At 32.4% G+C, this 27446-nt stretch overlaps 1 long non-coding RNA gene across 1 annotated transcript; it reads right to left on the bottom strand.

The window, feature by feature from the left end:
* Nucleotides 1–4786: 4786 nt before the first annotated feature.
* LOC149557467 (uncharacterized) lies at nucleotides 4787–5198 on the bottom strand. Its single transcript, XR_016352396.1, has 3 exons — nucleotides 5131–5198; nucleotides 4953–5042; nucleotides 4787–4852 (listed from the first exon to the last, which is right to left on the bottom strand). It is a non-coding gene; the product is annotated as an uncharacterized LOC149557467 (long non-coding RNA).
* Between the last annotated feature and the right edge of the window lie 22248 nt (nucleotides 5199–27446).

Raw genomic sequence — 27446 nt, 5'->3', positions numbered from 1 at the left:
ATTAGTTCATCTAATAAGCCATTGATTTTTAGGAAGGATTCAATAGTTATTTCCTCCCCCTCGCTTTATAACTCATCAATATTTGCATCATCTACAGTAGTTGTTTCTTGCAACTCATCTCTTACACTTTCTCAATTTTGCCTCTTCTAGGCTTGTTCCAACTAGCCCTTGCCAGTCCTAAACTATTGGGTGATTAAAATACCCTTTTCCTCACTCTAAAATATACTCCAAAACCAACTACACTTTTTTTGTAAAATATCACTCAAAACTGGCTATTTCAGTCTACCAACTAGGTCTAGTTTGAGGCCATTTACAAAGCAACTCACAATCCCTTGACTTTTGGAACTCCCATGACCCAAAAAAGTCTTAAGACACGACTCAAATGCAAGGATTCCTTTATTTTTTGGGTCTCATGATCAACTTTACAATGGTTTTTACAAAACCCTCCTTTCTAGCCCCTTTACCCTAGGGCTTTCTAGAACTCTTACTTTGCAACATCTCTAGAACCCCAAAATGGTTCAACCACCTTCACTTTGGTTATATTAGATGACTTCAAACATAAAATGCAACTCTTGTTTGGAGAAAACACTAAATCCACCTTGGGAGCAATCACATACCCCTTTTTATGCACTCAAATTTTAGGGAAAACTATGCAAATACTTCTTAAATGGTTTCAAAACTCAAATTTTCAGATGGAAATGGTTATTATAGACTCAAACCAACAAGAAAAATCCCAAACTTGAGGTTTCTCAACACTCAACAATCAAATTTCAAAACTATTACCAACACTTACTACTAGGACAATTTCTAGTTTTAATGGTCAAACTCCCAAACCATACAAAGGACCCCCCACTGTTTTTGCATTTTTAAACACTCTTTTTGGATACCTACAATAACCTCTCTCACTTTTTGGAGATCACACTCCGTTTTCATTTTACGACGCCATCTCGGGTGATGCTAAAACTTGCAATGTCGGCTAGTACAAAGTTGCCAACTGCCAAATCTCTCTCACCTTTCCTTGTGGGATCGAACTGTCTACTCCATTAGCTCCATGTGGTCGGGTAAACCCTATCTCCAACCTTGTCCTATCCCCTTCAGTGCTCGAATGTTCTCAGGCACGCCAATCCAGAATGTCCCCAAGGGTCACTAAATGCCATAGGGCTGCGATCTTTGACAGGACATATCTCGGAGCTCGTGTGAGGTATGGATGCAATTCTAGTTCCTATAGGACCGTGTTGTGAAGACCTACAATAACCTCTCTCACTTTTTGGAGATCACACTCCATTTTTGTTTTACAATGCCATCTCGGGTGATGTTGAAACTTGCAGTGTGGGCCAGTTCAAAGTTGCCAACTGCCAAATCTCTCTCACCTTTCGTCGTGGGATCAAACTGTCTGCTTCGTTAGCTCTAAGTGGCCGGGTAAACCCTATCCCCAACCTTTTCCTATCCCCTTTAGTGCTCGAACGTTCTCAGGCACACTAATCCGAAATGTCCCCAAGGGTCACTAAATGCCATAGGGCTGCAATCTTTGACGGGGCATATCTCGGAGCTCGTGCAAGGTATGGATGGGATTCTAGTTCCTATAGGACCGTGTTGCAGAGACCTACAATAAACTCTCTCACTTTTTGGAGATTACATTCTGTTTTCATTTTACAATGCCATCTCGGGTGATGCTGAAACTTGTAGTGCTGGCCAGTACAAAGTTGCCAACTGCCAAATCTCTCTCATCTTTCGTCGTGGGATCAAACTGTCTCCTCCATTAGCTCCGAGTGGCTAGGTAAACCTTATCCCCAACCTCTTCCTATCCCCTTCAGTGCTCGAATGTTCTCAAGCACGCTGAACCAGAATGTCCCTAAGGGTCACTAAATGCCATAGGGCTGCGATCTTTGACGGGGCATATCTTGAAGCTCGTGCAAGGTATGGATGAAATTCTAGTTCCTACAGGATTGTGTTGTGGGTACCTACAATAACCTCTCTCACTTTTTGGAGATCACACTCCATTTTTTTTTTACAACGCCATCTCGGGTGATGCTAAAACTTGCAGTGTAGGCCAGTACAAAGTTGCCAACTGCCAAATCTCTCTCACCTTTCATCGTGGGATCAAACTGTCTAATCCATTAGCTCCGAGTGGCCGGGTAAACCCTATCCCCAACCTCATCCTATCCCCTTTAGTGCTCGAACGTTCTCAGGCACGCCAATCCGGAATGTCCCCAAGGGTCACTAAATGCCATAGGGCTGCGATCTTTGACGGGGCATATCTCGGAGCTCGTGTGAGGTATGGATGCGATTCCAGTTCCTCTAGGACCGTGTTGCAGAGACCTAAAATAACCTCTCTCACTTTTTGGAGATCACATTATGTTTTCATTTTACAACACCATCTCGGGTGATGCTGAAACTTGTAGTGTTGGCCAGTACAAAGTTGCCAACTGCCAAATCTCTCTCATCTTTCGTCATGGGATCAAACTGTCTGCTCCATTAGCTCTGGGTGGCCGGGTAAACCCTATCCCCAACCTCTTCCTGTCCCCTTCAGTGCTCGAACGTTCTCAGGCACGCTGAACCAGAATGTCCCTAAGGGTCACTAAATGCCACAGGGCTGCGATCTTTGACGGGGCATATCTATGGGTTGTCAATACTTCGACTATACTTTAAGTCAACGATTATCAATATGTGAAAAAATGGAACTCGTTGTATTTTGAAGTACTGAGAAGATGGCCTTGCCCTTCCCCAGGAGTTTCATAAATGGGAGACATTAGGTAAGAGAGTGAAAATGTTACTATCACTTCAACGCACATGATGCAATTGGAAATGCAAATTTTGATGGTAATCATTTTGTGATAAGGGAGAGACTAGGGATGATCATTGTTACTATCTCTTTAGTAGTGGAATTTTTTTTTCTCTTGAATTTGGTGGTGGAGGATCAGTGGTAAGACTCCTTGGATATTCCTTCTTATGATGTTAGTGACAAGTGTTGCTCTTTGAAAACACTTGTACAATCTTTTTTAAATTATTAGATAAAAACAGAGAATTGTAAGTATTAAACATGATTAGCCTTTAGTTCCTAGAAGATCTTTATTTCCCCATCAATGCATTTAGAAAGTTAAGTTTGAAGAAGATCATAAATAGAAAAAATTAGAGAAGCGATTTAAACATTTATATTGATTGGAAACATGTGAGTCTTGAGTTTCCTCTACCTTTTAAAGAACGTTCCTTAGCTAGCAGACCTAATTCCACATTCCATAAGACTGTCATTGCGCTAAAGATTCAGGAAACCAACTGCTCTAAGATAAAGCTTCCCGGTCAATAATAATCTAGCCTATTGAGGTACATAATACTTCTCAATTAAACTTGTGTTAATTCAGTATTAATTTTGTAATTAACTACAATTTCAGTATCTGTGTACAGGGGGTGACTGAGAAAACTATTTGAGGTCCAATTTGAAAATATATTTGTAAGGATCTCGACCAAGGTTCACAACTTCGATGATTAATAAATTCATTCAGGCCAGAACCTCACTACAAAAAAATAATATATAAAAAAGGTAGTGAATAACGTCATGTCTAGACCCAAATCAACCAATGAAAGTCAAATTAGCATAATGTGGAACAACAATATATGCATTGAGTGGGTTGTCATAAAAAAGCTTCATAATAAAATTCATGTCTAGAATTAAAAGACCTTAAAGAACATTTATGCTTGTAACACAAATGGCCATTTAAAACTGAATATGATTACAATATGTGAAATAGCATTACAAGAACTTGTAATGCTCTTGTGAACATCGTGTTAATTCTTGTAAGAATCCCTAAGATGCTTGTTATACTCAAAATTTTGTTGAAATTGAATTAATTTTTATCCTGTCGGTTAATTGGCTTAGGGTGATATATGCTTCTTGGATGGGATAATGAGTTCATGATTAACTCTGTATTAAGATTCATAGCATCTTCTAGTTATTTGCAAAGGAAATTTATAAATTACTTGCTAATGTCATATGGCTTGCTTGAGAAAGATGTCTGTGTTCTTATTGATGGGTACTAATGACTATCCACATTTAGTTCTTTAATATCCTATTTGACAAGCTTTCCATAGACATTTCTTTGCCATACTAAGTATTTTTGAAAACATATTTGAGTAGGACTATAGTAGATACTACCAGAAACAGCTTCTTTGCAGTTTTTGAGAAATACTAATAAAGCAAAAAAGAACATCTACTAGTTGGTAGACATAATGGCAACTCTCTAGCAATTGAATTTAATTTCATACATGCACATATCTAATTTAATGTCATACACGAACATATCTAATTTAACATCATACATGAACAAACATATAATATAAAATGATAACCAATAATGTCATATACATTAACAAACACATAATATATTATGATAACCAATAATGTCGTATATGAACAAACATATCATATATTAACCAATAATGTCATACATCAAATATAGAATGTCATATGTACATCAAATGTGTATCGAATATGTCTCTCAGATGCCTATATATATACATGGGGAAGGAAACAAGTCTCTATATATATGTATCAAATATCTCAACTACATCTTTTCCTTCCCACCAGGGGAAGGAAACAAGTCTCTCGACGTCCTCTGCTATCATGTGGAGGGAGACAGTGGAGATGACGGGGCCTTCCTAACACGCTCACTTGACCTCTTGTTGAGGCTCTTCTCCAGGTCCAACTAATACAAAGAAAGTAGATATGAATCAATATTTATTATATGTTGAAATCAAATATATGTACTCACAAAATCAATTATTTTCTTACTGCCAACAAATAGTCACTCTGTAAGTCCACCTCAAATGCTCGTGGACGATCAGGCGTGACAAGACCCTACAACAATTCAATAAATGTAATCACTTATATATAACATTAGAAATTTTGAGATTAACTATTATAAACAACAACTAAAACGAAGAAAATTCTTTCATACCTCCGTCAGTGGCTGTGAGCTAGCCACAGCTGCGGCCACTCCACTATCAACAGACTGTCGCAGATGAGGAGGTGTGTCTGACATCATGAGCTGCACGTCATACAATACATGTTATATCTAACATGAAACATGGAATAAATATAATCAAATGAATTAAATTAACATGAAACAACTGTACCTGTGTGAAGCTCGTATGATGTCTCTGCTCTGCGTCTGTGGTAAAGGTTGAGGGTCCTGTGGAGAACTGATGCACATGCATATTTTTTTTGGTTAATCCTTAATATGATTACGTAATAAATATATGTATTAATTAAAATGATTAAATTGATACATACCTCAGGACTCGTCGAAGGGACAAAAAATGGGCCTAGAGGATCACTGCTAGGCCCAGGAACACTTTGACCCTAAATTTTGAACAATGTTAATAAATCCTAATTAATTAATCATTCACTATACGTATGAAATGTGATCAAATTAGTAATTTACCTGTGTTTCAATGCCAAATGTCTCATTCAGGAACTGATCGGTGACAAGCCCATCATCTGCACCATCTCCGACATGAGTGCCAAATGTGCATAGGGATCCACATGAAGTGCACATGTGACCATGATGTATAGAAAGCTCCCCCTCAACTAATGGGCTCGTGGAATGGATGAGGGTCTGTGTCAAAGCATTAATGGTCCCTAGAGTGCTGGTCTCTACATGTTCCTTCACAACTGAAGGAATAATCACATGCTCACGTTGTGGATGGACCACGGGTGCCCTAACTACATTAGGGTCACGACATGCTCTGGGCCTCTCAAATGATGACCCCCCACCTCTACCCCGGGAGTCTAACATATCAAAATAATTGGGGATCTCCCCAAGGACAAACTCACAATATAATTTCTTCAAAAAATACATGGGGACCTCGTGATTGTTGCAAGGAGGGGCATCAAAAACCATCCACCATCTATCCCAAAAATTATTTCTAATAGCATCATGTATGCACCAATGGATGGGGAATCATTTAGTACCCTCTCTAACAGTATTTTGCTCACCGGATTTTCTAAATAATGCACATATACTACCTTTTGGTATTTCCTTTTTTTTAACATCTTCATATGACAATTTATTTGCATAAAATCTTTTTTGTTCATCCCTCTTAGCCCGCCAAATATCTAACTGACCACTAACTGAGGCTATCTGAGTGTTAATGGATTCGAGGGATGATGCCAATTGAGCCCTCATTGGATTGGTTTGTCCAGATTCTTTCAATCGAGCAATGATTCCTTCTAATTCAGTTTTGCCTCTCTCTATTTCATTTCTTAGATTTTCTTGTGTGCCTGGTGGAGATCTTGCAATTGGTTCGGGTTGTGGAATTTGTTCTTCTTCTTGAGGAGGTTTTTGGTTTTGGGGTTCTTGAGGGTTTTGATGTTCTTGTGGATTTTTTGGTTGATTATGAACATTTCCTGATAAAAAATCAATTGAAATTCAAATAAATAAACAAATCTAAATGAAATTTGTAAAAACCCTACAAAAGAATATAAAAAACTTACAAAACAATATGAAAAATATATCAAACAATGCAAAGTTAGGTTCATATCACTTACGGCGTCATCTTGGGTGCGCTTGTGGTCTTGGATTTCATCGACGAGGAGGCATTTTGGCAAATGGTGGTGCAAATGTTGAGTCTTCAACTCGCGTATGCGCTGCTCGTTGTAGGAGTAAAAGAAAATGGTAATGAAAATGATGGGCTGCGGGTTTGTAGCCCATCATACATACTTTTAATTTTTTAGAAAGCGTGTACGCGCTATAGCGTGTACACACTATAGCAAACACGTGCTATAGTGCGTGCGCGCTATAGCGCGTATGCGCTGTTTAAAATAGGAAAAAAAAAAATTCGTTGTCACCTTTTTGGCACCACAACTCAGTGCATATGCCCATCAATTAGTTTATTTGGTAAAGCAACTATAGTTTTGATATATGTAGTTGACAAAGACATTAATGACATGTGTGCAACTAGGTACAAAAAGGATAGGATGTTAGGATGACGTGTTCAAGTGCATGAGTCAGTATGATTAGTATTGAAGGAGATATACTAGTTTTACCAGTTGTGGCAGTATACATACAGAGCAGAGCATGCTAGGAAATGGATAAATATGGATTAAGGAATTACTTTTTTTCTACAAAATAATTACTTAATTAATTAGGGAAGACATCCTACATGTTAACCCTAAGACAGAAGTTGTAATAATATATTTTGTCAAGCGTGTGGATCCTTGAAAGCCAACTAGATAATATTTTGATAATTATAAAGGTATAAAGAAAAGCTTATAAATGCAAAGTTAAGTGTACTTCTAAGGAAGACTATGCGAACTTTATGTGGTGAAAATTCTAATGTATGATTAGAAGTATGCAATTTTTGTGAAGAACAACAAGAGTTATATTAGATATTGAAGATGTTAGCAGCAAGTAAAGAGGTTTTTGTATCTATCTTTTTGTATCAAGGAATTGCATTGTATATTTCATGTTAGGGAAGTGGGTTCTTTTTGCATACATTTTGTATTTGTACATAACAACTCCTAATAGGGTTGAGGCTTCTAAAAAGGCCTAAGTCCTCTAACAAGGACCAAGACACTATATGTATGTAATAGACTCCTAATAGGGTCAATATCTTTAACCTGGTACTTTAGATTAGTGGATCATTTTGTGGGTACCATACCCATTGGAGTTTTCCCTTGTTCAGGGCTTCCCTAGTTAACAAAATATGGTGTTATGAGTTCTCCTATTGCATGGTTATGGTTACTATTTAGTATAATTAGTTTTCTTTCATATGCAAGTTATAAGGTAATTAATAATATCTAGTTTTGGGCTAAAGTTTGTAGAATAATGATTCACCACCCCTCCTCTCAATATTCCCTATTCCTAACATATTATTTATATGAAATGAAATTATAATATGGTTTGATTATCACCAATATCATAAACTTATCCTACCAAATTAATAAATTGCCTAGAGTTCACAAAAACTTGAAAATATATCTAGCTCCTCTTCCTACCCTTGTGTTATTTGTCAAAGATATACATGGTTATTTTGGGGTTGGTGTTCCTTCTTTTGTTGGTGTTTGTTATATTGTGGATCTTCCATTAATGATTATTTCTTCTACTATTGGTGTGTCATCTACTTTTTGCTTGTCAAATATGGATATGTATCATTTTTGGTTGGTTCTTTTATGATTGGTGTGATGTCTACTATTCCTTCATCTACATTCAGTGTGTCAATCATTACAGTGTTCCATTTTTTAGGTCTACTCTATTATAAGTTTTTCATCTCTTTAGAGTGTTCCTATTTTCTATGATGCATATGTTGTTATTGCTTTTGGATATGACATCTCACCTAATACATTGCCACTTTTGTCAATTTCTCTAGTAGAAAATTTATTTCTAGTTCCTCTGGATGCACATTTATCACTTTTTGTTGTGAAAACCTTGTTGTAGCTATGTTGTTTGGCTAGTTTTTGTTCATAAGATTTATTGTGACTCAATACCAAGTCTTAGGGTAAACAAATTATATTAAAAAACAAAAAAATCTTGATTAATTAGAACACATACAAAATATTTATCTTGAAAGAAAATTAAAAAAATTACTACAATTCAATATATTTTAATGAGTGCAAAATCTAAATTTTAAATAAATAAATCTAAAGAGACAACATTAATCAATTATAGGTCTCGTATGTTTTTTGGACCTATTTGAGACTAAACAATTTGTCTAAATTAACTACTAAATATATAATTTTTTTATGGGTAATGTAGTTAATATACAACACTACATGGGGTCCTTGTCAAAAATCCCCATGAAAGCATAGTGAGTTAATTTTGAAGCCTCTAGTGCCCTTATATTCAAATGTAACTTTCACTATCTCTTTTTATAGCCAAGGTCTCAATAACTTTTTTCCTATCACATAAGTTATTCGTGGAAGTGTATAGATAACATCGTGCACTCATTATTATAAATTATGCATTGTATTTTGACCCCAAAAAATTGTTGTCCCCAGACGTGTCTTAGCTACTTAAGAAATATTTTTGTCTTGTGGGTATCAATGAAGTTCCATGTAGAAATTAATAAACATCACTAGGCAAACCAATACCTACTTAGAGATGCCCTAATAACAATTCACTCAAAATTACTTATGCATATGGATAAGTGTTTTAATAGTCATGCACAAGTAGCCTAATAGTAGTGTAAAAATGGAGCAATTATGAACAAAAAAGATTGATTGGTTATTGTTACATATGAAACTTTTTAATGGAATTTTAGTTATCATTTTGTTTTGCCCTTGAAATTAATAATTGAGGGGTTGGGTGCACAAGGAGGATATAGTTATTGGTATGCACTTGGCTACTAGTACTATTCTCCTACCATTTATGACCACAAACCTTAGTAAATTTATACTTTTCACAATTGGTTCTCCATGATTTGTGGAATGATGCTTTCTATTCTTATAAGGAGCTCTATAATACATCTTTGTGACATTGAATAATGTTATGTAAGTCACAAGTTTGAAATGAAAGATGAGTACTCTATTCTTACAAGGAGCTATATAATACTATCTTTTTTGTAACATTGAGTAATGTTATGTAAATCACATACTTAAAATAAAAGACTTAGGACATACAAAATATAAGCCCTTAACAAACCATAAAACATATTTATAAGACTCTGTTTTCAATGACGAACATAAGAAATCTACCCTTAAAGAATAGGTGTCCAGTAAACAATTGTTGTTTGTATAAGCTATGTTATTGTACTTGTCATAGGCAATGTACTTTTTTTTTTATCGGTAAATGGCCAAAGCCTTATGAATTATATTAATAATGTAGGCAATGTACTATTGCATTTCTCTCCAAATTAATTTCCACCAATCATTCCATCACTATTTTTTTAACTGAAAATTCTAAGGTTTTGTAAATTTTTATGAGTTTTATATAATATACAAATTACATTATTAACTGAATATTGTTTTGGTTATAGGAGCCCTTTTTTTTCAAGGATCTTACATATTTCATTTTTTTAGTGAAATTTTTGGTAAATGTTTAAAATATGTTATTAATCATAATCTTAATTAAACAATACATTTATGAATAAAATTAAACTTGTTAATTAATTAACTTAATAATTTTACCTGAAAATACGTATAAATATTATTACAAGAAAGTAGATATACATAAATGTAATTTATGTAAACATGTTAACTTATATATAAAGGAGTGTTTCTATTATTGATTTCATTTTGTAGAATGTAAAAACTTCAAATTCTATTTTTCAAATTTTTGTTTAAATTTATATCTAGAGTTTAATTTTAGTTTTACTTTTATAATAGTTCTATACAAATAAATAAATTTTATAATATATCTATAGTAAAAATCTATTTTAAAATTTAATACTATACAAACAAACTATAAAACTGTAACGACCATGTGGTACTTATAAGAACTTGAAAAAAGTAGTTGATAACATACCAATAAAATAATTTAGACAATAATCCATATGACTTTGAAAGTTGTATCCCTCTTATATGACTAGCAAAATATTAACCATTGTGTATCTTACAAATTGCAGAACTAGAAACTAGAGACCAAATACTTTTAATAATTAATAATAATAAAATAAATTATTTTATCAGATATTCTACTTTTGATTAGCGTTTTCATAAATTCCTTATACATACCTTCAAACGAAGAGATATATATTGCAAACATAATTTTACATGACTACTCTCATGTTTGATTTATTTGTCATATTAATTTAATATTAGTGTTATTTGAACTATATACAGTAGTTTTCACATGGACAAACGTACTTAATCGAATCAGCATGCTATGCAATATGGCACACAAAAATTCATTAATGGGTACAAGTATTTAATGAGTTATTTTAATATCTCTGCCAAGTGTCTAGCATGTTTAACTTACTTTTTAGGGTATCTGAGAATACCTACCGTCATTTGCAATACATAACTTCAAAATTATTTGTATATCAATTATAAATACAATTTTAGGATTGCAATATCAAATTGAAAGTCAATCTTAAAAAGGATAAAAGTATTTATATAATTTTCAACAACATAGAGGGTCAATCAGGGAAATAAAATAGTGGTTACTTTTCTTGATATGAACAAGTACAAATCTAGGATGATATTTGCAAGGCTAAGCAAGTATCGATCTACAATGATTTTTGCAAGTACAACTCTATCATAAAAAAAATACTTTGAAATTAACATTATTTATGCTAAGGGTCACTTCATAGTTAGATTATACTCTGCAAGTACTAAGCAAGTAATGTTGTGAATTAGTTATGTGTTCCTCTGTTATTAGTGCTCAAGAGTTTCATAGTCAAATATTATAGATTTCATGGTGGACATAGTGTTTAGTTAAGGAGTTGAATGATCAAATGTTGCAAGGTTTCCTACCTTATAAGTTCCATCATATATTCTAGCATTGCTTTCTTATGGAATGACTTGCTCATGAGTTCCATCATTAAATCTTCAAGGGTTGTTTGTCCCATAAAGAGTTTCATCATCAAATCTTGTAGGAATTCCTTCGGCATCATTGTTTAATCCGAGAGTTCCTAGATTTTATTTCACTAGGTCAACTCATCTTTGTGTTTAGTTCAATAGTTTTTGGCTAGATATATCACATCCTCAAATTATATTCCAAGAGAAATTGCGACCTCAATGGATTTCTTCACTACCATTAATTAATTTGAGAGTTCCTATATGTGATTTTACTAGATCAACTCATCCCTATGTTCACTTCCAAATTTTTTGGCTAGAAAAATCACATTCTCAAATTATATCTCAAGAGAAATTATGACCTCATTATTTAATTTTGACATTCATGACTTTCACTCTACAAGGCCAATTATATCCTATCCACCTTCAATCTACAAGGTGAATTATATCCTATCCTCAATTATATAAGACTAACTAGATCCCCAAATATGAATTGCATCCCTTAAGGTTAATTATCAAATTCCTTACAGTGAACTACATCCCCTAAGGTTAATTTTCAAATTCCTTACAACCATATTTTTAGAAGCTCAACTACATTACCAAATCTCACAAGATCAACTACTTTATCAGTTGTAGCAATATTGGCTCAAGATGCACTGGTATGTATAATCATTTTCGTTTAGGACTTTACTATTTGAAGTTAAAATTTTATTATTTATATGCTTTGCTTACTTTTGATCTACGCAATCTTTTATTATGTATTTTGAGCTCCTTTAACAATGCAAGGTATAACTCTGCAAATTCATTAATTGATTGTGCTCTTTCTAGGTTTTCATTTTAAGTGGTTCCTTTGTGATCTATATTTCTTTATATGTAAGATGAGACAAACTTTGATTTTAGAAATTACAATTTATTAAAGAGTGTTGGTGAACACATTTAATCTGTAATGGATTTTAGGTGTTAAGGTTAACATATCTTTATTTCTATATAAAGTTTAGAGTTCAACTTTAGACTGGGTTTTTATTTTATTTTTATAATTGTTGCAAGATCCATGCACACAAACTTCATTCATGGCTATGACACTTCAAGCTCTAAGAGTTTGTAGATAGGTGAATATGTTCTCAACAATTTGGACAAAACTAATCATCTCATACTTACCTTTAAGGAAAGTTTTGGGAAAAGTTAATCATCTTCATTGTAATTCTTTGGCCTCCAACAAGAAGCTATGCAAGCTTCCATTGTTACTCATAAGAGCCTTTTTTGTTTACACTTAATTGATGTTTATACATGCTTTATTTTGGGGATTGTAGTTTTATATGTAACTATTAAAAAATGTGTATAATAGTGAAATTGATAGATTACATTGGATACCTACAAAAGATAAACATTTAAATTTATAGTTTTCTTCTTCCACTACAAATTATAGTTGAAAATATTGACTAAATGTGTCAATTTATTAAGTCACTAAAAGGAATCCCTTATAAATAAACACATCTTGTTTATTTTAGCTTTTCATGCATCACTAAGTGTTGATGCCATTTTTCTTTAATCTAGCAAAATGGGAACACTTGGTACCTTCATCAACTCTTTTATTGGCCACACAATTCTCTTTGTATATATGCTTGAACCAAAAACAATAAATAATCTTGTTTTTCAGTAAATCCTAAGGTCTTTTAACAACTACCACAAAGCTAATAGAAATCTAACACTTTTCCACTGATAACTTACATTATAACTTATAGAAACATAATACATACCAACCTTGGACTTGCTTAACACATATCATACATGCTTCTTAGATTTCAATCAAAACTTTTATGCATAAATTAGGATCCAAATAGAATGTTATGAAAGATGTTTAAATACCACCTTGCATTCAATTCTTAAGAAATAAATTAGATCTATTTAAAATAGACAATAACATGTATTATCATATGCCAATGCATTTACATATCAATTACCTAACTATAAGATATATTATCATATGCAAATGCATTCACACATGTATTGTACACCATTTCTACAAGTTAAAAACAAACATATTGTAGAGCTAATCACAATTTTCAGTTTTTATGATACATATCTGCAAAACTTCACCCACAAATTTAATATAAGTAAACGAGAGAGAAATATAAATTGCATGTAATCTTAATTGCAAAATGCTTCATGTTCACTTAAATAATTACCCATTAGCCAATCTTCACATGCCAATTAGAGCATCCAAAGCATGCACACATATGGAAAATTGAATTGACTTTGAGCATGTGTAGTATGGGGAAATGAACTGGCCTGCATATATGATTAGCAATTGAATTGACATGGATTAAAACTGTTACTATAACACCTTAGTTTTATAAAAGACCTTTATATACAACAAATGTGTAGTAGTCATAAAAAAAATTTGGTTTTGCTTATTCCATTTTAACACTTTTAGTTTAATCTAACAACTAAAAAGCTCAGTCATAGACAGATTTCAGGCAGCTCAACTTATTTTGCATCGAAACACAACTTAATGTTATTAAATCATGATAGCAAGTTTATCATATGTATATTAAATGTACAAGATTATTGAGCCAGAGATTACTGTGAGAGCTCTGCAAACTTCTATGTAAAGTTTGTAAAATTCATGATTCAGATTTTTTTTCATAAATGAAAAATTTAACCAATACAAACAATAGCTATTGTATAGGGATTTATAAGAAATATAGTATCTAGGGATTTATGTAGATCTCTTATAAGAAAAAATTGTACATTCTAAATAACTCAAGGTATATGTGCTAAGTATGGCAATAAGAAGTATTAAACTATTTTGATAACATGATAAACATTCCATCTTTCTCAGGCATGTACTCCAGATTCCTTAGCCAATCAATCATATCAAATCATCAACATATTCTATGTCTTTGTCTTGTAGTGTCATATTTAGTTTTAGAAATTGTTTTCATTTATCACGAAAAAATCAACATATACAATATTTAAATTAAATATTAATTTGATAGAACCATTAGCTGGGTTGCTACTATTTACTATTTAGGTAATCATTCTTATTAAACCATTAAGATTCTCAGCAATATTTATTAGTTCTGTCACGGAGACTAAAGTTTTCATATTGTTCTTATCTATTAATTCATTTTTGAGAAATTGTTTGTAGTCATGTTTTTGCAAAAAGAGGGGTAAAAATTTATTAAGACAGAAAGGAATACAACAAGGAGCTCGATCCTGTGCAACAAGATCATCAAATTCTTGCACCATCTCAAAGGACAGTTGCCTCCTATCCCTAATATTCCAACCCGGATCATGACTAGATGCCCATTTGGCTAAACAATCAACAGTTCTATTCCATTCATGAGGAATATACGTGAACCTAATGAACTGAAAAGAGGAAGAGAAGAAAAGAATTTGCTTAACAACAGTAGCCAGTTGCCAACTAACATCCTCAAGCTCTTGCGAAGAAAGCATGTTCACCACTACTTGGGAATCAGACTCACAGATAATCTTACTCCATCCATGCAAGCAACACTGTTCCACAACATATAAAATAGCTTGAGCTTCCATGAGATTGTTAGTATAATCACCCTTATGAACTGAGAAGAAAAATTTAACATCCCCAGAACTACAACGAGCCACTCCGCCAATACCAGCCGGACCAGGATTCCCACGGGAAGAACCATCAGTGTTAATTTTCAGAACTCCACAGGGAGGAGGAGTCCAGTGCCCATCCCAGTTAACCCAACCCTTTCTCTGATGATGAAGCTACCTGGACATAGAAGGAAACCTATGAGCTGCAACCCCATCCTACAGATTTTCTATTGAAAAAAAATACAAAATTTTATTTAAGGACATTTGGACATATGTTGAATAGTACAAGTACTAGGAATCATTTAATAGGTGGTGGTTGCATTCTACCAAGTAGTGGCTTGTACATGAAAGGTATGACCTTTTACTTTGCACAACATTAGTTTTAGTGGACACATGGTTGTGTGGATCTATATCATACTACCGAAAAAAATTATCAAACCAGGAAGCATATATTGTACTGATATCTCTATCATGGATTCTATGATTGAAAAATGAATCACTTATAGGAATGTGGTCACCTAAGATTGGAAGGTAAGGTTTCATGGTCATCCTTAAAATAATTTTGTTCTATAATTTATTAATTTATGTTTTCACAATAACCATTGAATTTTTATAATATATCCTTAAATGTAGAGTGAAGTTCTTCAACTGTAAGAACAATAAGAAATCAACCATTATTCCTATTCTTATTTTTTTGTCTGATTTTAGTTGAAAACTTCAAAACTCAAAGTGGAAAATATAAATGTATCCATACGCTCCTTCATGATTATGGGAAATATGAATTGCAGAAAAGCTATGACCTAAACATTATTTTCTCCCAGCCCTAGACTAAATTTTGGAAGTTCTCATTTATATGATAGAGTTTATAAAATCTATTTTATTATAATATTCAATCATATGTTTAGGTCTCTTTATAATTTTTCTTTCTCACCAATGTTTAATTTGTGAGTCTCTCATGTGGGAGGTCTTGGGTTCGAATTGACTTAACACATAAAAATAATTAATTACAATAAATAATAATAATTGATCTAAGCTTCGACTGTCTACTAATTTAAATAATAATTTACTTGAAAACTATAATTTTATCATTTAGTCCATGTATATTTAAGAAGGCGATTGTTGCACCATAATTTCATAATTTCATAGATTTCAGTGTTTCACTCGTACTTTAGATCGATCTGAGGCAATGCAATAACTAATTTCTTCGGAGCTATCATTCTCATCTTTGCCGCCTGCTTAACCACAGACATTAATACCCCTGCTATTACCGACCATGCTCTGAAAGAAGTTTTGCATGTTCAATTTTATCTCATTACAAGCAGTATTATCAGGCAAGAGGCTAGCAATAGGATTTTAGGATTGTTGTTCAGATCGAACATTTTCTTTCTTTCAAATAATTAATTATTTGAAATGCTTCATACTTACATTTTCTTACAAAAGACAGAATTATAACTCTGTAGAGTTGCAATGTGTGTATATATTGTAGAAATTAATTTTAGTGTAACATGTGTCATATAGTGGCATGCATTTACCTTAAATTATAATAGTTTAATTAGATAGAATAGTAAAATTTAGAAATTGATAGTATTTAATATCATTTTATTAATATTTTAATATTTAATTTATTTTTAACATTTTTAGATTGTACTTTTACATAAAAAATATAATTTTAAATTTAAAAAGATTAGAAATCATCATTCTATTTCAAATACTTAAATATATAAAATTAATATATTTTAATATAAGATTAATAATTAATTAATATAAATATTATGTTACTATTATAGCTAGCTATGTTGTATCTTAGAGATTAATATTTTTTAAACTAAAATAAATATTGTAGAAAATATTACTCATTAAAATATATATAATCATGATAGATACCAAGTTAAAATTTGTAAATATTAGTTCGTAAAAATAATTATATGATATTTTAATAATAAAATATTTAAAGAAAAATTTATTATTCATATAATATTTTTCCATAATAAAATGTTATACAACAAAATGTTAATAATATTAAAAATAAAAAATAAATATTTTTACAAAGTTAAAATATAGAAATTTTGGTCTTTACCCAAATTTATCCAAATATATGAACCAATCAAACTCAAAAAACAATTTTATGAATTTAGAAATTAAAAATTTCACAATTTATTTAGTTAAAATTAATAAGAAAAGATTAATAACTAGTTAAGTAGAAGTGATTTAGCAAATACAATAATAACATTATTATTTTGATCCAACTCTCTTTTATAAATAATTTGTTTTATTATTTATCAAAAATTTAATAGGCGTGGTACTTAAACCAAACATCAATTCTAGAGAGTAAATTATTGAAAATTACACATAATCAACCTCTGAGAAGTTTATAAATTATCTAGCATAAGATTTAAAGTCAAAATCTATATTTATTACACAATTCTACTATCTTGATTTTTCTTAAAGGAAAAAAAATTGAGTTTTGGTGCATTTTGTCCGACTCCCAATTCTACTAATAAAACAATTCTTATTGTGAACAACATTATATATTTGTTCTATGACTAATTTTTTCTACATATTCTTAACCCAAGAAGTGATTTGAATAATTTGAAAAGATAATTTTTTAATACATAGATCGTATTTCATCAAATCATATATTTGTTACATTAGTTTTGTAGACAAACACTTTTATAAAATCTTGATAATAATAAAAATATTGTCACTTTGTTACATATTGTATGCGAAAATACTACATTTCATAGTGTTTTGATTTTTTATTTTTTTTAAAGTAAAAACCAAAAGATGTTTCAGTAGCACAAATATGCATTTGGCCCTTTCATGTTGAGGGACATGAAATTCAGACTCTTTAAAATAATTGAACTCTTGAAAATCTGAATCATATATCATGACGCTTTTTAGAAAAGCTTTCTACTTACAAAATCATACTACATATATACAACACAAAACATTGATCCAAATCAACCTTATGAGAATGAAAGGATAATTTAAAAAATTGGCATATTTTAAGCACGCAAAATCAACTTTTTTCTCCACTTAGTCTCTTTATCTTTAGTCACCTGATAAAATTAGTTTTTTCAGTCAAGAACATGGACCAATTTTCCACCTAGACATGAACATAAATATCACATAAACCAATATAAAATAAAAACAAACCTTTCACAATTTTTTCTTTTCTAACCTTTTCTGCTTCAAAGCATTTAATTTTTCTACTATCTATTTCAAGCACAATTAAAAAATATATAAATATAGGTAATAAGGAAAAGGCCCATTATAATTACTTCTATAAACTAACACGATATAATCTTGTGTGGGAGTTTTATACTAATTTAAATTTAATCAAAAATTCATACAAATTTAATGGCAATTATCTAAGAATTCACTCAAGACATATAAAATGATATTTTGATCACATTCAACAAGGTCAGCTGCTCTCACTTTGGTGTAAAGCTTTTACATTCAATGATTTAGTGCATTCTCTTATAAGAGGTTTCACCAAATGTTGTTATTCAATACATGATTTTAAAAGGTTCAAAATAATAAGCAATAGAGAAATGCTAATTAAAATATTTTCTATAGTTTCAAAGTAATCTTGACTCATTTTTTGTCCATGGCAAACCTTGTGCCTTTGGAATTTGGTTTTTTAACCTTCAAACAATATCGCCTAAACCTTTTTTATGAGTTTGTCACGTCATGTTTGTCGATATGCTTATTGGATGCTTATGTGGCAATCGAGTCAATTTTGACCGGTCAAACTTTTTTTGTTTGAACTTTGATTAAGGTTAAATGAAGCTTATTGCCTTAACTCACATACAAATTTATATGTATCATTATATGATTTTTATGCATGTGCGGATGTGTACTAAAATAATAAATAATGATGATGTTACAATGTTGAACTTATGTGTCTATGTGGATGCATTTGATTATCATTATGATGACATGATTTGGATTTCATTATTGATGACATACTATTGACATGGTATTTATGTGTTCATTTTTTTTATGGAGGGATGCTGACTCATATTTGTTGTGAGGTTTGAGTGGATGTAGGATCGATAGGATGAGGGTGTGGTTGAGGTAGAGAGGGTTAGCCTCCTGGAAGAGGATGCATAAGATTTTCTCACAGCCTACACACCACTTAGAATCAAATAATGTGTTACCCAAAGTTGGTATTTAAGTTTCGACGAATTTTTTAACTAATTTTTAAATAGTATGCATATGAAGGGGTTCAATTTGGATATTTTATGTTTATATTATTACATCGCCTACTATTGTTTCATAACAATTTGACATAAAGAAAGAAATTAGATATAGAATGTGTTTTCCTTCTATAGGATTATGAGAAATCATATGAGGGAAAAGTGTCAAATTCAATAAGGGTCCGTTTGGTTCGTGGAATTGTAGAAATCAAGATTTCTACAAACCTCGATTTAGCCAAATCAAGGTTTTGCAACTCTTGATTTCTATTTTTGAGGTTTTACTTTGATCGTTTGTTTCAGAAAGAAGATGAGTAGAAAGATACTTTTTTATGTGTTTGACTCATAAATTGGAATTGGAGTTTGATTTTTAAAATTAATTTTTGGAGATGATAGGAATTGGCTTGAAGAAACGAGGAGGAGCAGCGGAGACAAAACGGGAAGGGCAATTCTTGGAAGTAAAGCTGTGAACCAGGTTTTCCTTTTTAACTATTTTCCTTCCTTGTTCTGGTGCATTGATAAATGGAATGATAATTAGTGTTGAAGCTTAAACACTTAGATGGATGGTCTCTTAACAATCCTAGCCTTGATTGTTCTTAAATTCCTGCGGTACTCTTATTGCCTGCAAATGAAACTATGTAGCGGTTTCTTTCAAATTTCTTGTTACTGTCTTGCCTTAGCTGCCACAACACCTTAAACTTCATTCGGATAACCAAACCCCTCATCCACCTATCACCTTGCGGCTAATGAATGATGGTTTTAAAACTTTATGCCTTACATTAGAACCATAGTATTGTTTTCCTCAACCTGTGCGATAATTGTGGAATAAGATGGATTGGTCTCTTTTTATAATTCATGTAGAGAGTAGTTATATTTTAGTTTCCATAGATCAGACATTCAGGGTCCATTTGGTTGATGGAAAAGGAATAGAAAAATTGGAATACGATTTTTATTTTCTGTTTGATTGATGGAATAGGAATAGAAAAATTTGGAATACGACTTTTATATTTCCATTTTGCATCTAAAATGAACTTATACTCATTCCAAAAAAATAACGGTTATTGGAATAGCCATTCCTATTCCCAATATTTCATTCAGTTTCTCTTTCAACTTTCAACATATGTTTAATAACACAATTGGGTTGTAATTTTAATTACTTATTTTTGGCTGACACGGGATTTCCCCATCTTATTCAATATATTTATCCAGCTTTGTTGTGCGGTTGAACTGAGTCTTTAACATTTATGTATCCTTCTATGGCACTTGTCAACCATGTCTTGTGAATTCAATTGCTTAGCATATTTTGTTCTTGGGGGTTTCTTTCATGGCTTTGACCAAGCCGAACCTCGCCACAAAACATCAACTTGCTCCGTTATTCCTTTCAGCTATCATGGAAACGTTATTTTGTTTATGCCATTAGTTGGATTTTGAACTCATTTCTATTTTTCATGTGGGTAAAAGCTTAGACTGTTGTAGAGAAAAAGCTTAGACTGTTGTAGAATAGTAGACAAGAACTTTCCAAACAGTTATAACTAGAGTGCTCAAACTGTGAGCACGTCATTGTAATTAGATAAACCTTCTGAAGTGAGGTTTTTTTTTTTTTTTTTTCCGTGGAGATTGTCTTAAAAATAGGGAAATGTGTCAACCTCAAATTATTGGGCAAAAGCATTGGTTGATGAAAAACCATGACAAACTAACATACAACATAATATTTTTCTTGGACTCTGGAAAATACCAGAATATGATCAACCCTTACTGTAATGAGATTAATTCATTGGACAGTTCGTTCTTAATGATGTGTTATTTTTTTAAACTTCTTCAAGAATCCTGCCCTGCATAAAACATTTTTGGTTGCATATGCTTTATCTTTAATGCTTTAGATTGGCTGAAGTAGTTGACACTCATGGATATACTGTCAATATTATGTTGTAAATGGAAATAGTTTTTATTTCTTGTTGTAGACTTGAGTGTGGATGTTTAATTTTCTCTTGGATGGGTGTAATGTAGTAATTGGGAAGGATAGAATGGATAATGTATGCTTATTTCCTTCTATCTGCCAGTATTGTAGAATGGATACAGGTTGTTTTTCTTTCTTCTATCGATAAATCTGGCTCTATAAGTGCTTGGCCAAGGCACTTGTTTATTGCATTTAATTATGTTTTTCTATGTAACGCATATGTGTGTGACTATGCTTATTTGGTTTTACTACATATGTGTGGATGTGTAGTGTTATTTCAATTCCCTGCTACATTTCGTGATTAAACTACTAGGCACATGGTTGTATGTAGTATGTTTCACGGCTGCGCCAGATCCATCTAATCCATCTTGAAGCTAGGCTTCTCGTGCCAGGGTCGGGGCATTCTTTGTGTCAAGAAGAATCCTGGAGGAATAAAAACTTTGTGGTTGGTGAGGTAAAAGCATCTGGGTCACACTCTCATCTTAGAGAGCAGATGGACATCATCATCTGATGGCTTTGGAGACTAGATCAAACAAAAGGGGACATGTCAGGATTGAGTAACCTATTTCATAGTTTTGCACTTTCATCTTGATGATGAATTTGGATAATGTAATTACAACAAACTTTTTGTACATGTGATCAACATACTTAACATATTTCAGCTAATGGATGATTGGATCAAAAACTTAGACTTGTGGTAGTTAATTTTTCATACATCTGTGACATCACTTTTTATTGTGTCAATGTAATTTGGAAGTGTAACTTCAATAAGCATTATGTACTAATATTCATGTGTAAGATTGGCATGAGATGGCCATTTAAAATTTGGAACAACACTTGGGTCAATATGCTGAAATATTTTGTTGACAACAATGCTCGTAGTAGATTTAATTAATGGTATTGAATGTGATTTAATTCATCGGCACCATCATGATGTAAATTTGATCACTCTTTGAGTATTCAAATGATGTTAAATTGTGGATCAACATCTTAATCCTGTTGTACATATCTATGTGTGTTAAATTCATTATTTTAATTTGAGATTAATGCAAACAAATGGCTTATGACTTTTCAAATTGTGTCTTTTCCACTTTTTCCGCAAAATGTATGATGTGTCATTTTTAAAGTAAGACATGGTTCCTACATATGGTATTGGAGTTGTGTTTTAACCCTAATCCGTTGGGTTATTGTGCTAACATTCACCAATGTGTGTCAAGTGTTTGATTTATCACCATGGACACAAGAGCTAACCATAGAGGTGGGTCTAGTAGTGGTGCACGAGTTGAGGAACCTAATGAGAGGTTGGATCAGATATTGGTACTACTGACCTAACAGGTGGCTTTGTTATAGCAACAAGGCAAAAGGATGAATACGTTAGAGCATGAGACTTGAGGTAGGCAAGCTAAAGAAGATGCAAGAAAGTGTGATGAAGATCATCGCTTAGAAGCCTTGTGTAAGCAGGAGGAGGAACTAAGAAAGAAACTTGAGAATGAGCAGTTGACAGAGGCCCTTAGGAGATCTAAGGTAGAGTAGAAGGTGGAAGTTGACTGTCAGATTGTTCTCATTAATACTGATAGGATATAGATAGCAGATGACTTGAGAAAATATCTCAAAAGAGTGAGTCCACCCATGTTTCATGGCAAAGCTTCAAGGGAAGATGTTGAGGCATGGATTACCAACATGGAGAAATATTTTCTAGTTTAGAACAATACTGAGAAATCTAGAGTAGTTTGGGCTACATTTCAACTGATGGGTGAGGCAGCAACATGGTGAGAAAATGTAATGGCTAAAAAGAAACTTCAACACAGGGAGGTAACATGAGAAGAATTTCTACAACTTTTCTGCAAACAATGGTTACCTTAGCTATTCTATGACAAGAAGACAACAAACTTTTATAAGCTAGTCCAAGGAAATATGAATGTCACCTAGTATAATGAACATTTTTGTCACTTGGTGAAGTGTGTTCCATAGTACTAGCATGATGAGCTCTTTAGAACTCAAAAAAATTTTATGGGGTTGCGACCTGAGATATATAGTGAGGTCAAAATGCAGGAGCCTAAGACCATGGATTTTGCACTCCGTAAGGCTCTCAAATAAGAACAAAGACTGAAGGATGCTTCATCATCTAAATCCTCCAACTAGAACTATAAAAGGAAATTCTAGGATAATAGGTCATATCAGAATAAATGAGGTTACCAAGATGACAGGTAGAAAGGGAATAGAGAGAAACAACAAATAAGAAACATGAAGGATAAGGGATAGGAAAACTCTGACAAGAACAAGAGAAAGGAAAATTGGAACAAAAATCAAAACCAAAACAACTGAAATAGCAAAAATGGAAATGAAAGAGGTGGAAGCAATAAGGGTAATCAAAATAGGAATGATGATAGGAGAGGTCCTAGAATAGGTTGTTTTGTTTGTGGCAGAAATGACTTTGCTACTAAATGCACACAACAATTTGATAGGAGAGATTTTCTACCACAACACCATATCCATGCTACAATCGAACATAGGCAAACAAAGTATCAGGCTACTCTGATTCAGGTGACTAGTACACTTTTTAGATACTCTATTTCTATTCTTATAGATACCGGTGCTACTGAATGCTTTGTAGACCCTAAGATAGTTGCTAAAATACCTGTTAGGGATGGTTTATGGCTGAACCTTGGACTATATGGTAACAGGGCTGAGTGCAGGGTAGAGAAATGCTTATTTTGCAGTGATTTGGAACTCCCTAGCTTCTGAATGGAGGTCAACCTATATGTAGCGCCTTTGGGCTCATACAATGTCAATCTAGGCATCAATTGGTTAAGTGAACATAAAGCCATAGTTAACTTTCAGGATAAGATGATTGAATGCCTCGATGACATAGGGTACTCAGTGATACTAAATGGTGTCAAACGCCCATTTGAATTGAGAAAAATCTCAACTATGCAATTGAAGAAAGCAAAGAGAAAGGGTTTCCAATTATATGTTGCCCATGTTAAGAATCTAAAAGGGATTTTACCTCAATTCTAGAGGATCACCCTATTTTGCAGGAATTTAGAGACATGTTTCCAAATGATTTGCCCAAACTACTCCCTAAGAGGGAGTTTGATTTCTCCATAGATCTTGTGCCAGGAGCAGAACCTCAATCCAAGGTTCCTTACCACATTACTTCCATAAAAATGTATGATTTAAACTCTCAATTACAATAAATCTTGGATAAAGGATTTATTTGACCCAACGTATCACCTTGGGGAGCTCCTATAATCTTCATCAAAAAGAAGGATGGTACCTTAAGGTTGTGCATTGACTACTGTATGCTAAATAAGGTTATGATAAAGAATTGATATCCTCTTTCATGGATTGATGAAATATTTGATCAGATGAAGGGAGCAACTATATTCTCTAAGATTGATTTGGGATCTAGATATCACCAACTTCTCTTTTATTTGGCCTCTTTCCTATAAGTTTTGAGATTATTCTCAGATCAAGTGTATTTTATAAAACTAGAAGAAAAGAAAAAAATATTTGAATCCATATACCTACTATTCAAAAAATGATATATTTAATAAATTGGATTTTACATGGTTGAATTTAGATAGCAATATTACAATATATTTAACATTTTTTATGAATTAATGAATCTGATTCAAAAACTACAGAGTTGAATCTTTTTAGTAATATCACAACACATTCAACAACTTCTCTTTCTATTTTTTACCTTACTATGAAGTTTGAAAAGTTGTGCACAATTGATCTTGCTTTATTGCCCAATTCTACTTCTATCCAGCGATCCATCTAAGCTTTGAAAAGGAAACTGTATAACATATATTATCAATGAATATTCATGGTTTTATATTGAATAACAATTTTTTTGCATTGAATTCATGATTTAATGATTTTAGATTGATCTATTTGAACTTTTAAACTCTTGTTGTCATTAATATGATGTTAAGGTGTCTCATAGTGCTATCATTGTATGACAAGTCAACACCCTTTTGTTGCTACTTATTTCAAAAATAACTATTTCATTTTTCCTAAAGTTGAATGCCTAAATTCTAAGCTAGATTGGTCAAGTTATGAAGATCACAACTCAAAAACAAAGAGGTTTTTTTTAATTTTATAAATAAATGAAATTACCTATTCAAATTCAAATTATGTGTGCAGAGGGCTCACCCACCTCACAAAAATTAAACTTTTGAGGAGATTTTTGACACCCCTGTGGAAATTTATAACATAATTAAGAACAAGTATTCATTGTTGCAGGAGAGCTCATTAAGATAAATTATCTCTTTATAATGTCTTTATATTAAAATGCATATCTAAAAAAAAATGAAGAATTTGTTTCTCTACCAAAGACTGTGTGTAGAGTTTTATTTGGCATGTTTTTAACCTCTCTCGTGATTTTTTAATGAGATTGATGTAGATTTAGAATCTTTCTATACAATCTATCATTTTTTGGGGGATATTTAGTCATATTTGTGTGTCCTTGTTCACTCACCAACATTTTCAAGCTCTTAGGTTATATTTCCTTTCCCTAGTTTGTTTATCCAATCACGAGTTTGTAACAAAATTAAGATGAAACTTTAGTTATATGGATGAATTTAGATCAGTTCTTAATAGCTATTAGTATTTGCAGTAGGTTAATAGTTATCAGTAGTTATAGTAGGTTATACTATTGCAATCATTATTGTTTAAATAGTTATTATTTTTTCTTATTTCAACCAATTAAAGATGAGTATTTTTAGTTAGACTTTCTTAGGATGGGAAATACAAGATGCATACTAATGAATAATCTCAAGGTTTTGGCTATGTTATATTTGTTATGAAACCTTAACTGATGATGGGCAACCCCCTTCATCAAGCACACTAGGTTGCCCTCTTAATTGATGATGGTAATCTAGGTCTTACAACTAGTTTACATATCCAAAATTGAGTAGAAAAAGACCCAAACATTTCCTATCTTTTTCTAACCTTTTTAAATGACTAGCCTTATAAGACCCAATCATAATTAAAAATTGGCAAACTAACCATTTCAATATGAAAATCAATCTCTATAGACAATGTTGGCTGGTATATTTCTTTGCCTATATGTGCATAGCCTTAGGCTTCCACTTTTCTAGCCAAAGTACTCAACATTCTATATCAATTACTCTTTGGTGACCATTTTCGCATAAGTTCTAATTCAAATCAATTTGGGCATGAAGTCTTCTTCTAATCTAATATTGATCAGCTATTTCTTATTTTCTTTTGATGTTTGATGATTTTTTTCAGAGATAATGAATATGAGCTCATTTTGTTTTCACAAGGTCCACTTTAAGTTTCTTCGTGCATCATTTGTTGCATGCAAGGAGTCCTTAGTAGTTTAGCAATTAAATATACAAACCTCTTTAACACATCTTACGAATTTTTTGTTCTATGATAACATTCTTTATAGTCCAATTATTAGAATATATAGTCCACCAATATAACTAAGAGGGGGGGTGAATTAGTTATACAACTATTATCACAGTTATGAACCTTATTGATTTGTAACCATATAAACAATATAATCAAAAACCACAACAAGATACTCATGCACAATAACACCAGATATGTTAACTAGTGAAACCCTTGATCATAGGGAAAACCCCAGTGGGGATGATACCCACAAGATGATGCTCTAATATAAATATTCCTTGTTAGAGGATGGACCCTATTAGGAGTTTATAAAAATATTTAGTACATATCAATCCTTGTTAGGAGACTTTGAATCCCTATTAGGAGTTGTAGAAGGAAAATGGATCCACTGTCTAAATAGCTTCAATGACAAGACCAATAAACCCATTGTCCAAATGATCTCTGTATTATTTCTTGTAGAATAATAGAATTGAACTAACTATTCCTTCCTCTTCCATTGTCTTGTCAACCAAACTTCTGGTTCTTCTAATATTGATACCAAATCACAAACTTCACATCCAATAATCCCTTAGATCACTTACTCGCATTTACCAAATACTCTGCTCTTGTTCACACTTTCTGAATACTTTTCACTTCACACTTACTTTACAATCAAGGAAAATACTTTCCTTTATACCAAGTCCTCAAAAAAATTCCTTCAGTCAGCCTTAAGGCTTTCCCAATTTATTATAATAGGACCACAATAAGATAATTAATTAATTCACAATTACAATAGCATTGTCATCTCACAGAATATACAAATTCTCATACGTGACTTTAGGTCTTGCGCACTTGTTGACACCATCATCAAACTATCATCTATCACTATCTAAATTTG

The sequence above is a fragment of the Cupressus sempervirens genome, chromosome 5, assembly GCF_028749045.1.
Source record: "Cupressus sempervirens isolate cs-2001-9-10 chromosome 5, ASM2874904v1, whole genome shotgun sequence".
In the NCBI taxonomy this organism is placed as follows: domain Eukaryota; kingdom Viridiplantae; phylum Streptophyta; class Pinopsida; order Cupressales; family Cupressaceae; genus Cupressus; species Cupressus sempervirens.
This window is presented reverse-complemented; position numbering and strand designations above follow the sequence as displayed.